The sequence below is a fragment of the Excalfactoria chinensis genome, chromosome 4, assembly GCF_039878825.1.
Source record: "Excalfactoria chinensis isolate bCotChi1 chromosome 4, bCotChi1.hap2, whole genome shotgun sequence".
Lineage (NCBI taxonomy): Eukaryota > Metazoa > Chordata > Aves > Galliformes > Phasianidae > Excalfactoria > Excalfactoria chinensis.
This window is the reverse complement of record NC_092828.1, coordinates 64,286,144-64,299,526: the sequence shown is the minus strand read 5'-3', so window position 1 is coordinate 64,299,526 and position 13,383 is coordinate 64,286,144. Positions and strand designations below refer to the sequence as shown.

The window sequence follows — 13,383 nt, the reverse complement described above, 5'->3', positions numbered from 1 at the left end:
ATTATACTCTAAACAGAATCCTTATTACTATTTTTCCTTTATGTTTATAGCATTGAGGAAAGGAAACCTTTCCCTCTGAGATTTTTAATTACCATGTTGTGAGATATCTGATAAATTATTTGAGGAAATTAAGAAACTCTCCTATTATTCACAAAACAAAACTTTCTGTTGCAATTCTAGCTAGTTCATTCACAAAGAACGTCATTTATTGGCCTTGCAGTAACAAAGTTTTTGACGCTTCGGGAGCGGGAGAATCACTGTAATTTAGAGATCCAAAAATGGGCTTCAATTCTTATTCAATTACAAGTGAAATGGAAAAATAATGTATTTCAAAAAAAAAAAAAAAGATAGGCTACTTTGTTGCCTACTTCCAGTAATTCATTACATCCTCACTCTGCATTTTTAAGTAATGCAGCAGGATCTGCAATGGTTGCACAAGAAATCAGGCAATAGAATATGTGAAGTACTACCATGAAACTGCATACCCAATACAGCACTGAGGCATGGAGAACTTTCCAGCTGTATCAAGAGAATAAAAATGAAGCTCACACAGCTGCAAAGGTCTTCCAAAGGCCACAGCTACTACAAAGTAAAGCAGAAGGGGAACTGGAGTCAGTTTCACACTACTCCATGTCAGTATGAGAAGACAAGTCTGAGGCTAAAGTATTAAAAGTAAGAATAGAATTCTTCTTTACATTACCTTTACTGAACCAAAAGCCATCCTTCATAACACAATCTCCTAAAGAATACTGAGGGTTACTTTAATACACAGATATGACACCTGGCTCAGAAATCACCAGATACTAATAGGCAGAGCTATCACTGTGCCTACAGCAAACAAGCATTCCTTCAACTTCATTGCAAGCATCTAATTCTTTATCTTCTAATGATTAAATCTTGACTTCTTCATTGGGCATCCAGAAAATGAGAAGAATATACAGTTAAAAGACATCTGCATATACTCTGAGCAACATTAAACAGGACCTACGTGAGCAGAAAGGATATAAGCCCTATCTCCTAAGCAATGCTTAGCTACCTACAAACTACATTTCTCCCCTAGTAATCCCTGCTCATTCACCATGCACAATAAAATAAGGCTAGAGCTCTACTGATAAAAATGTCTAAAACTCTGATTTATCCCCAGCACATCAGAATCTCATGCAATACTTCTGCGGAGAGAAGGGGAAGAAAGCTCAGCACAGTTGCAATGCATACTCAAAGGCATTCAAAAACCTGCAGAGCAGCAGAGGTTTATTGCGCTATTCCAAGTGCCAAGGTGCCACTACCTGTGCCATCAACTGCCCAGATCAATGGGACAGTTCATCCATGCCAACAGCAAACAGGTACACTTGCCTCCCCCACTCAAATGGTACAGGTGTTGCTGAGCCTACACTCTGCTGAACCACCTCCTTGTCACTTCCCTTCATCTGAATCATGCCCAGACATCTTGTACTTTCTTTTCAAGTACATCTCACTTTTCTAGCTGGGACTCTGGATCCCATCCCAGCAAAGCTGAGCACACCCCTGATCTCCCACAGCTCAAGTGACTCACATCCACAGTTTCAGAGTCCTGCTTTGCCTCAGTCATGAAAAATTAGAGTGGTTTTAGCTAATGAAGTCTAAGACTTCACAGTACAAGAACAGGTGGTTTTCATTGTCTACTGTCTTACACAAATGGATAAGTCTCCTTAGCAAGGGGAGAAGCACATTCATTGCGCAAGAACAAAACTATTTTGTTTCAAGGCGCCATCTTAAAGCATTGGTGCACGTAACTTTCCAACAATTTATCTTCTTCTCCCAGCTCAGTTCTCTAACCTTGCTGAAAACAGCAACAATTTCTGCTCAAAAGACTGATACACATCACACTGTGCATCTAATACCTAGAAAAAGGCACAGGTAACAGTGACCAGCGTCCTATATCAAAGAAATGTAACTGTAAACAGATTATTAGGGTAAAAGTAGAGCATGCATGATTTATCACATTAGACTATACAAGGTTCTTTTTTCAACTATTTCAGAAGTTTTTCCACAATCTGTTTTAGAATATTTAGCCAGTTTCTAGCTTTTTATATCAATTTCATATTTCCACAGGTTTCATCTCCATTGCCTTTCAGTAGAAAATCCTGTTACCTCCAAATTGCTTTTGCTTTGTTGTTTTGGAAACGCTGTTTCTGTTTGCAAAAATTCTCTTCATATCACTTCCATTCTCTCTATACCAGAGAGAAAGAGCCAGACGTGCTGTCAAACGTACTCATCTTTGGACCACAGACTTCAATTCTGCTTTCTTTATATTGACACATTCACGTCAAGTGAATTTCATTTTAGAAAAATAATACAGAAAAGAGTTGCCTTGCTCCACAAATTTAGTTCCTTGCTCTGACAGGCATTTCATCACCTTCACAAAGGAAAATTCTTAAATTTCCTGGGCTCTACTTTAATGCAGTACGAGATGTTTTGAAATCCACTACTACACCTAAAACGCTGTTTGGTAAATTAGAAACCCTATTCTGACTTCTAGTGTAAATTTATTCAGTCTGTACATTCCTTTGCTCCCTCCCATTAGTAATGTCTTACGTAACTCTTTCCTTGTCTCCATCTCCACACATTTACAGAGCGCACATACCTCCTCTCAACTTTCCCTTTTATCCCAAGAAGCCAAGCTCCCACCTAACAACATGATGTATCAAAAAGGTTGAGAGTATATTTAAGTACAGCTACATAAACCGCTATATAATCACAGCTGAGGCAAAGGGGCCTTCAATCAGCCACATCCCATTAGTTGAGCACAACTTTTCTTTGGTAAATTCACAGTACCTTCTTCTACTTTCCCTTTACCCTTATGTATAGAACTATTCATTGCCTAGTTTAAGAACTTGAATAACATTAAGGTCAGACTCATAATCATGCAGTTGACCAGATTAATTTTCCCCCTTTCTCAGAGATAATATAATGCACTGTTAACTTCTAAATAGCAAGACCTCTACTTTCCTGCAGATCTGTACTCAGTCTCTACCTTGACTATTTCTATACCTCTTTGCACCATACTGTTGAGCTGTAATCACTTGGTGAAAAATCACCGTACATGAGTTTTTAAGCAAACCAACTTTTAATGCTTCCTCATCTCCACTGCAGCCTTCCAATAGTTCGTTCATTTCTTGGAAACATACCAGATGAAGTCTGTACTCTTTAATCCAGCCCAACAGTTGAACTGTGCAGGCTATCTTCAGTTCTAAGACACTGGAAAACCCAGCTGTGATGATGAACATGATCATTTTTCCATCTTGAAGTGTATCTTAATGACAGCTCTGCCAAGCACGTATACCATTTGAACACAGTTTATAAAGGATTACAATGGTTACAGCTCTTAAAAGTAGTCTAAGTTCTTACCAAGATGCATAAAGACACATTTATAGCAATCCTGAAGAAGAAAAACTGCATGTCATTCCATTGACAACAACTTTGCTGCAGGCAGCCATAATCAATCCTTCAGGTTTTGTTTCATGTATATCATCATTACCTGGACTCCTCACAGATGTTTTAGGTAGATCTTAACATGCATTGCAACTTATTGCTACTGACTAGACTTTTAGTTGAGAAATAACACCTTTCACATTTAAAATATAAATCTAATTTCATCAAGCTCAGCAGGTCATACAATACATATTGTATGCCACAGCATAAATCCAGACGAGGCAGCAGGCACCTGCTATATCGCTTCAAAACTTCTCTCCTATATATTATTTAACAAAGTAGTTTCATCACAAGCTTGTTCTTCGAAGTAACCATAGAAAATGAACATGAAGATGGTTGTATAGCATTAAGTTATATTGAAAGAAGTTCATCTGCAGCCTGGCAAAAGAGCACAGAGAGCACACTGGCAGGAGGGAAGCGTAAACAAGATCCTGCCCAGCTCCTCCCAGGCCTACCAAAAGCCTGCCTTCACAAGGCCAGCAGAGTGCAGAGATGGGAAAGAACCCAAAGAAAAGGCTGGGAAAGGAGGGGGGACATCCTATCCAGACCCCTCCCAGAAGCAAAACCAAGTAGGATAAGCAAGTGTCAGAGCAACTTCTGGACTGAGGGGTACAGGACAAGTTATAAGATGAAAGGGAAGAGCATTTGGGAATTGTACAGGGGTTACTGTGGGATACAAAAGGAATGAAAGGAGTGGTTTTACATTATTTGGGGAGGAGTAATTGTGAGAAAATAGAGGAGGAACAGGGACATGCATGTCCACAGCTGTGGCTGCCTCGTCTCTTTCCAGCTCCTGGCTCCAATTTGGCATTTACGCCTAGCACAAGCAAAGAAAAGGCTTCTGAAAAGTTGAACGTAACGCATACTTAAAATGAGATTTTCTTCTTCCATTCCATATACAATGATCATCATCTTTCATTCTATAACTCAATTCTGTTCTTTTTCCACTATTACCCACTCAGATCATTTCACCCACTTCATATCAGTTTTCTCTTATCACAGATATTTCCTCCCCTCCTTTTCACTCCCACTCTACCCCCACCTCAGTTTTTGAAGGTTTGTTTTCCTCAAGCTTGCTTAGGCCTTTCTCCATTTTCTATAATCTTACATTCATCTTCCTCTTCAAGAAATTCTTTTTATCATTTCCTCTAAATTCTTCAACATCCTTTTCAGCAGGGATAAAAACTGCCCCTTATACAGTCTGTCATTTCTCTTCAGCTTTCTTCCTGCTTGCCAAAATTCATTCTCTGTAGCGTCACCTTTTGCTCTTCTTCAAAGAGAAACACATACAATTGAGGCACTCTTCTCCGCACTTAAATAAAACATGGTTATTTTCAAACACTTACTGAGTGAACAGGGTTTGTAGTCAATTTTTTTTCATAGGAGGACAGAATAAAATCTACAGACTATTACTACAAACGTAGTTCAAAAGAGTCAAAAAATTCAGAAAACAGAGTTTGTCATAAAGAGAGAGAGACCGCACATGTAACAAACCCACTAAGAAAATATCCTACGATTAACTATTTCTCTATTCCCTCTTTCCCTGTGTGTGGCTGCAGAAAGGAGACCACTTTCACACACTTCTCTTTCCACAAATTCAATTCCCAGGCTTTGTACTACCTCAAGCTACAGCCTTAGTAAATCTCCATGTGGTTGCAAAACTAAGTTCTTTAGCAGGAGTTTATCAGAGAGCTTTTCAATTTTTGAAGCATTCTGCCTTATACGAACAGTCAGCCGCTCCCTTCCAGCTCCACAGAATACTGAATCTATCTGACTGGGAAGACCAGCATTCGAGGGGTAAGCAGAGATGAGATTAATTTGGCTTTTTAGCAAATTCACTATCACATTTTTTCTGTTAGGACATTTACTAGCCTATATGATTTTAAAAGAGTACTACACAAGACAAATGCATTTTCAAGATAACATTAGAGAACTGAAAATCGTTACCGGCCTTGTAGTAAAGCACATCCCCACAAAAACCCATAACCATCAGCTGACCCTTATACTACTGTTTAGCCATATGTAGAGCTAGTACAGAGGAGGACAATTTGAAGCTATTATTATGTAGAGGAATTTTCTGCACTTCACTGAAATTATCATCACTCCCCAGAGAAACAATTAATTCACATTGCCCGACCTGTGTTTGGCTGCATCTAGTAGAAGGGCTTTAAAGAGGAGACCACAGCACTGCAAGAAGACAACATACATACTTCAAAGGGTTTGGTACCCAGGATCCACACTTTTGGTTTATCTCCAAAACAACAACAAGAAAAAACATTAAGACTTGCTTTGCTCTGAAACAGTAAAGAAGTGAAACAGCACATTGCCAGTCAGCAGCTGGGACAGGACTCTGCTTGTGTAAATGGATCACACTGCAAGGACAGACATCTGGTCACACAGCCTGATGTGAGTTTGACATATTGAGATTGCTGAAGCATGCATGACAGGTCTTCCCATGGGGACCATACCCAACCCCTTCCCAAGAGAGCCCAAAATCAGGACAGCATTATCAGATTCAGTTCTGCTACACATCACGTCCTGCTAACAAAGAGGACTCACTCCACAGCCTACTCTTGCACAAGACTTGTTCTTATTCTGAGCGATGGCAACAAGGTCCTCGAACAGCTGAACAACAGAGCTCACTGCACTCAGCTGGGCCTGATAGCTAGAGAGCTGGAGTTCACCTCCATTCATTTGCTATGCAAAAGGCAGCTAGCCAATCACTTCTAGCAACACACCGGGATTTATGCTACTCTCCATGAGCAAGATTATTTTCCAGTACTACTTTTATCAGTTATCAAGTCCTACAGTGCCTTAAACTGAGCTCACTCTCTGCCTTAAAATTCTAACCACACAACATATGTACACCATCCCTCTGCCAGAGGACAGCTCCAGCAGTGTTTGTTGTCCTTACTTTATTGCTACTTGATCTCATGCCAATATTTTGTCCCTGAGGTCAGGCATCCATCTACCTTGGGTCAGGCTACATCAGTGTTACAGATGACTCAATGTATTAATCAATATTTCCTATTTGAACCTTTTGTTCATGCTACAGTCCCTGACCATCCTTTCCCCCATCCTCAAAATCAACTACTTCTCACCATTAACAGTTCCCTGAGTTCAGACAGAACCACTGGCCCTCACCATATTTTCAGAGCTGCCTGTGTAGGCACAACCCAAGCACATGGCACAGCCAGCAGGCTCCTGACAGTACACTCCAGGCTACCCCAGTCAGTACCAGAGAGCAGCAAAGGCTTCCTGTGGTGCTTCATCTCACAGTATATCCCAGAGCAGGCACTCTCACAGACCCTGGGAAGCCACAGACCTGTTCCAGATTGCATGCTTGTGAAGACATCTCCAGCAGACAAGCAAAGCCCATGGGACATCACTCAGGCAGGAACTGCAGAACTCTTCATACACTGCATTAAAAGAGGAGTGGCCAGCAGGGAGAGGAAGGTGATTGTCCCCCTCTACTCAGCTCTTGTGAGACCCCGTCAGGAGTACTGCATCCAGGCCTGGGGTCCACAGCACAAGAAGGATGCAGAGCTCTTGGATGGGTCCTGAGGAGAGGCACTCCAGAGGGCTGGAGCACCTCTCCTATGAAGAAAGGTTGAGGGAACTGGGCTTGTTTAGCTTGGAAAAGAGAAGGTTCTGGGGAGACCTCATTGTGTCCTTAAAGTACCTGAAGGGAGTGTTTAAACAGGAGGGAGAACAGCTGTTTATAAGGGAGGGATAGTGATAGGACAAGGGGGGGTATTTTTAAACTGAGATGGGGGAGATTTAGGTTAGATTTTAGAAGGCATTTTCTCACACAGAGGGAACTGGAACTGCACAGGAACAGGCTGCCCAAGGAGCCTGTGGATGCCCCATCCCTAGAGGCATTCAAGGCCAGATTGCATGTGGCTCTGGGCAGCCTGGTCTGATGGTTGGTGACCATGTACATAGCAGGGAGGTTGAAACTAGATGATCATTGTGGTCCATTTCAATCAAGGCCGTTCTATGATTCTATAATCAGCTACCAGAAACACTCTCAACACCTTAAATACTATACTCCTCATGTAAAAAAACACAAAACAAACAAGAAACTCCACCACATTAGTTTTCTAAGACTATAAAAGAGCTATAAATATAGCATCATATCCACTAGGAAATCAGAAATTTGTTTTTCACTAGTCATCTCCTCTTAAGTTAACCTTATACTCTTCCATTGCTTGACACCGACGAATCCCTCAGCCTCACACTGACAGCACAGGATCTAATTTGCACACTTGTATCCAGTACAGTATCATGGTACAGAGCAATCACCTTAAATTCCCTTGCATGCCTTGGTCATTTAGCAGGACAAGCTGGATGAATTTATGAGTAGCACAGAAATACTCTGGGGAGGTGTAGAACAATATGGAGTGTGCAGAATTATCAAACTCCCTTCTCCTTGCAAATAACAGCACTCCAACTAATGAGATCCACATTTCAGTGATTGTCTGGTTGCCAGCGACTTTGGAAGAAAAGACACTGAGCCAACAGGACAGCTACACAAAACAAGTTACTTATTTTGACCGTTTCACATTGGTTTGATTGCTTGTATCACACAGTCTGCTCTTTAACAGGCATTTTATTCTTTTACAAAGAATGTGATGAGAACTGCTATAACACCTCACATCTGCCTGGAAGAAAATCAATTTTTCAATTGCCAATGATTTGGAAAAATACTCTCCAGTTGAGGAGTTGGGGTTTTTTTTGCTGCTGTTTTTTTAGTTGTTGATTTTTTTTCTTGGCCTGTGATCACTCTACTCATTTCAAAGGATCACACCTCATTAACTCTGGTAATTAACCAGGTTATTCTCATCCCATAAAAGATTTAAGTTCCTCTATTAACTCATTATTTGAATTCGTGCTGCTAGTAGAAAACAAGCTTATTCAGGTTTTAATTTCACATAAGGTGTTTCTCTGTTTAGGGATATTACTATAAAGGCACATAATTTCATTGCCACATACACTACATGACAGTGAATCTACTGGATGAAAGAATTAATAATATACATATGGACACCAAACAAAAAAAAAATCCAACTTGAAAACCATGAAGTGCTAAGGTAGTAAACCAAAAAGCAACAAAAATAGAAGAGGGGCACTTGGTAGCAACATGGCCATGGCAGCCAGCAACAGCTAGAAAAGGAATAAACAACCAAGAGCACAGACAGATATCCAGAGCTTGCTAAAACAAAAGCATATGAAGCAGCTCCTGGCTTGACCAATCTTGTAAGACTGGGCGTGCTATAGAAACATCCAGTTCCCCTGCTCTACACAGTGGAAGTGTAGTAATGCTCATTTCGGCAATTTTGTTCCTATATCACGTACCTGGATTTACCAGCTAATGATGTCTACACCACAGCATCCAAACACCTTGATTGTCAATACCTTGCAGTGCCAAATTAGAATGATAGAGTAGTTTGTGTTGTAAGGGCCCTTTACGATCACCTAGTTCCAACCCCTTTCTATAGGCAGGAACACCTCTCACTAGATCAGGCTGCTCAGAGCCCTATCCAGCCTGGCACTGAATGCCTCCAGGGAGGGGACATCCCCATTCTCACTGGGCAACCTGCTCCAGTGTTTCACCACCCTCACAGGAAAGAATTTCTTCCCAATATCTAGTCTAAATCTACTCTCTTCCAGTTCAAAGCCATTTCTCCTCGTCCTGTCACTACATTCCCTTCTAAAAAGTCCCTCCCCAGCTTTCCTGTTAGCTCCCTTCAGGTACTGTAAGGCTGCTATAAGGTCCCCCAGAGCCTCCTCTTCCCCAGGCTGAAGAGCCCCAGCTTTCTCTGTCTGTCCTCATAGGGGGTTCTGCACAGGTATTCAAAATAAAGCACAAAAGTCAGTCACTACTAAATAACAATAATAAAATAATTTAAATGCTAGAAGTGAGGAGCGATTTCTATCATCAGATTAATATTACTTAGCTGACTGGGTTGAACACAAATGTGGTGCAAGCTCACAGAGTTGAGCTCAGCTGTCCCATAGAGAAGAGCTGAAGGCACTTGTTGCTTGACCCATCTGTGCACCTTAGAAGCACGTCAGAACCTCAATCACTTAGCATGCAATTTCCAAACATATATATATTGAAATGTTTTAACACACCCACTGCAAAGCATCATCACAGGAGATAGTGTGAAAAAGACATACTAAGCTCTTCCCATGAAGATATCAAGAGAACTGAAATATTCAGAATAAACCAGCTACGCAAGCTTCATCAGCATAACAGCTCCCTCAGGAATTACCAATGTGCAAGTCCTTCAAACACCTCAAAGGGGTAGAAAAGTTGTTAAAAACATAGCAGGGTACTCATGAATGAGCCATATAGGGATGTTCTTAAAAAACAATCTGGAGCAAATAACGACTCTTCAACAGAATAGACATAAGTACATGCATCAGATGAATGAAGAAGTAACAGGGAGCAATATTTAATCATCATGACAGCTTCATTTATATGTGGGTGAACTTTTTGGTCAGGAATTAGTAGGCAGGAAAGTTTTTAGTATTACTAGAAGCATCACCATTGCATCTCCAAACACACACCTTGTTTGTGTGCTGGGAAATGCACCCATACGACTCCAAAGTACCCAGTGCTGCCTTTGGTAGTTTTCTTTTTCAAACGATGGTTTACCAACTGAAACTTGCAATGTCCTGCAAGCCACAAAGCTACACACTTTGCCACCATCATTAGTTTCCTCCCTCCCCATAACACCAAACACACAACACGCAGGCCAGCGCAGCCAGAGACGGTCCCCAAACAGAAGGGTTTGTTTTTCCAACACGAAGTTCAAAGAGCTGAAAATTACTTCTTCCTTTTTCAATCGTTTTTAAACAAACACTCAGAAAGAACCGAAGAGGCTTTGGCTTAGCTTTAATCAGTTTAAACTTGGAGACAGGAACCCTAATTAAAATCTGGAACGCTGGCTGCAAGAAACAGCTAATTAGCTCCCAACTTTTTAATGAAGTACTGTGGCTGTGTCCACATTAGCTGTTCCGTATTAAAAAGCAAATGCCACGCAAGATAAGCTTTCTCTTAGGCAATACATCAGTTATGTACATCAATTCCCGTAATTACCAGAGGGATTTGAGAAAACACGCTGCAACAGTTATCGGCACCTCCACGTGCAGCGGGACGATTGATATTCGCAGCACAAGCAGAAAAGCGGAAATCCAAGGCAGCGCACTGCCCTGCCCCTCGTGCTACACAGCCGATACACATCGCGCTCGGGAACGGCCCCTCCACCCCGCTCTCCTCGGGCTGCCGGCGTGCCGGCACGGCGAACGGGAGGGCCGGGAAAGACGGCGTCCAGCGCCGATATCCCCCGAAGTGCGGGAAGAGCGCACGGGGTGCACGGAAAGTAAAGGCAAATTTACGATGAAGAGGAACCCGGGCTGGCTACGGCACGGCACGCTGACGGCAGCGCAACTCCGAACGCCTTCCTTCGCTATTTCACAGGTTTTGCTCTCCCGTTTTAGCAGGGCGGTGCAGCTGCTGCCCTCCCCGCACGCACGCGGAGCAGCGCCGCAGGAGAGCTGACGGCGAACAAAGGACGGTGCTCCCGGTCGCTCCCAGCGCTCTCGCGGCGGGACGCTCGGCACCGCGGGGCAGCAGCCAGGCGGAACCCTCAGCCCCGCGCCCCTGCCCGTTCCGCCCGACGGGGTGGAGGCTATAGGAACGCGCCGCCGCCCGCCGCGAGCGCCCTCCGAAGCCCCGAGCTACGCGGCGCGGCCCGCAGACGCCCACTCACCGGCGGCCTCCCAGCGGGCACGACCACCTCCCGCGCTCCGCCGTCCGCCCCGGCCCGCCGCCGAGCGGCCGCCGGCCCGCCCCGCCCCGTGACGTCATCCGACCGCCCGGCACCTGCCGCGGCCCCGCCCGCCGCTCGACCCTCGGAACGGGGCGTGCTCGGAGGGAGGGACCTGCTCGGAGCCGAGGGGGAGCGGGTCGGACCCAGCGCTTCTCGTGCTAGGAAAGAGTCTCAGCTCGGAGCGGTGCCTTGGGCAGCTCCAGGTGCTCTCGAGCCTCCCGCTGAGAAAGCCATTCTCGGGCTGAGCTGCAGCGTGGAAACCAGTGGTACAAACAACAGGCTTCCTGCAAGAAGTCCACAGAAAACAACAGAATGGCTTAAGGTAGAAGGCACCTCAAAGCCCACCCAGTTCCAACCGCCTGCCATGCTGCCGCCCACCCATACACATTTAGCTTAGGCTGCCCAGCCCCATCCAGCCTGGCCTTGCGCACCTCCAGGGATGGGGCACACGCAGCTCTCTGGGCAAAGACACAGACAGGCAGAACTGAGAGCTGCCTTCACATGACAGAAGCACTCTGGGGAGACTCGCACCCAGACAGCTCCTTCCAACAGCTTCAACTCACTCTGGTGTTTTTCTGGGACCTCATCCAAAGATCAAAATGTGTCAGGTTTTCTGAAGTTGTATCTGCTTGTTACACACCAGTTGTATCTGCTTGTTACACACCAGTTGTATCTGCTTGTTACACACCTCCTTTTCTGATGAACAGTGAAAAGGAAATAAAACATTCAAAATTGTCCGCACCTGCTGGCATTAGCTTAAAAATATTTAATTTTCAGCTATATGAGGATACATTTTCACTCATATTCAAACTTTATATCTTAACGTGGGCTTCAACTAATCAAGTCTATATCAGAAAATGCATACCTTGAAAACATAATTGAAAACGAAGCCGCATCAGCCTTAACTATTGCCGCTCGGCATTACCATTCACAGCATCAAAACTTATCAATCATTTCCTCCCTTCCAAAGGAAGTGTTCAGGCATTGTTTGCTGTTATCTCTCTGAATGATTTTCTCAAATGCTGGATCAGTAGGAAAAAAAAAGCCAACAACCAAAAATCCTTCTCATTTGGGATCCAGAAGCCCTGAGCAGAGGCAGCCTGAAACCTATGCTAGTTGCATCTGATAAGTGGATTAATCTCTTGGCTTTGGTAATGGCAACTGAACTCATGGTTCCAGTGCCATTTCAGCTTAATATGACACTTCCATGATTTCATTAAATGAAGCATGAAATTTAAAAGACAAAAAATACCCAGAATCCACAAAGTCAACTGCTATTAAGTGAACAGTGAAGTAGCCACGAGCATAAGGCAAGGCGATGTTTGGTCAATAGCATTTAACTGGGGGAAAAAAAAAAAAAAAAAAAAAAAAGATGTGGACTAAATAATTCTTTGAGATAAGTTCATATAAAGAACTGTCTCAATTTAACATGACAGACTGATTTCCTCTCAGTGGATTTCTCAGCAGAACATGAGTCTGCAGTGGAAAAGGCTCGCTGTAATTGCTACACTGGATCAGTTAGCACTGGGAAAATACTAGCTTGAACAGAGCTGCAAATGTTTTCGGATTTCTGTGAATTAGTGTAAGTGAGCCACCACTGTACACTCAACCAAATAACAACTCCAACTGCAGTTACACTGCTTCCTTATGAAGACCAAGAACTGCACAACTGAGCAACGTAGTAAAACCAAAAGGTGTCTGCATTCGTCACTTACCATACCTGAAAATTTTTGCTTTAGACATCAAGGTTCAGCATTCTTGCAAACTGGCACACATGGGGTTTTAAGGAGATTGTAAAATTAAGGAAGAGTTTGTGCTAACCAAGGTAGCTTTATGGGTTCAAGATCATAGCATTTAGATACACAGCTAAACTCTTACAAGTTCTCCTCCCATATATCAGAGATGAATACTGCATTTACAAAGTTCTCTTAAGTTCCCATAATGAACATTTCTACAGGTACATGTCACAAAATCCACATGCAAACATATGTCAAATTACAGGTTAAAAAACAAAAGCACAGCATCTTTCATATGGAGAACATCGGCAAGCAAAAGGGAGGAAAGAAAGAAT

At 43.1% G+C, this 13,383-nt stretch overlaps 1 protein-coding gene across 5 annotated transcripts in view; it reads right to left on the bottom strand.

Annotated features, from left to right (window-relative positions):
* The window catches only part of MARCHF1 (membrane associated ring-CH-type finger 1), a 204,377-nt gene extending 193,015 nt beyond the window's left edge, over positions 1-11,362 (bottom strand). For 3 of the 5 annotated variants that reach the window (XM_072334317.1, XM_072334319.1, XM_072334316.1), the window contains exon 1: positions 11,253-11,362. The gene's annotated coding sequence lies outside the window, so the exon portion shown is untranslated. The remainder of the gene's footprint in view (positions 1-11,252) is intronic. The other 2 variants (XM_072334321.1, XM_072334318.1) reach the window with 2 other exon arrangements.
* Positions 11,363-13,383: the final 2,021 nt, after the last annotated feature.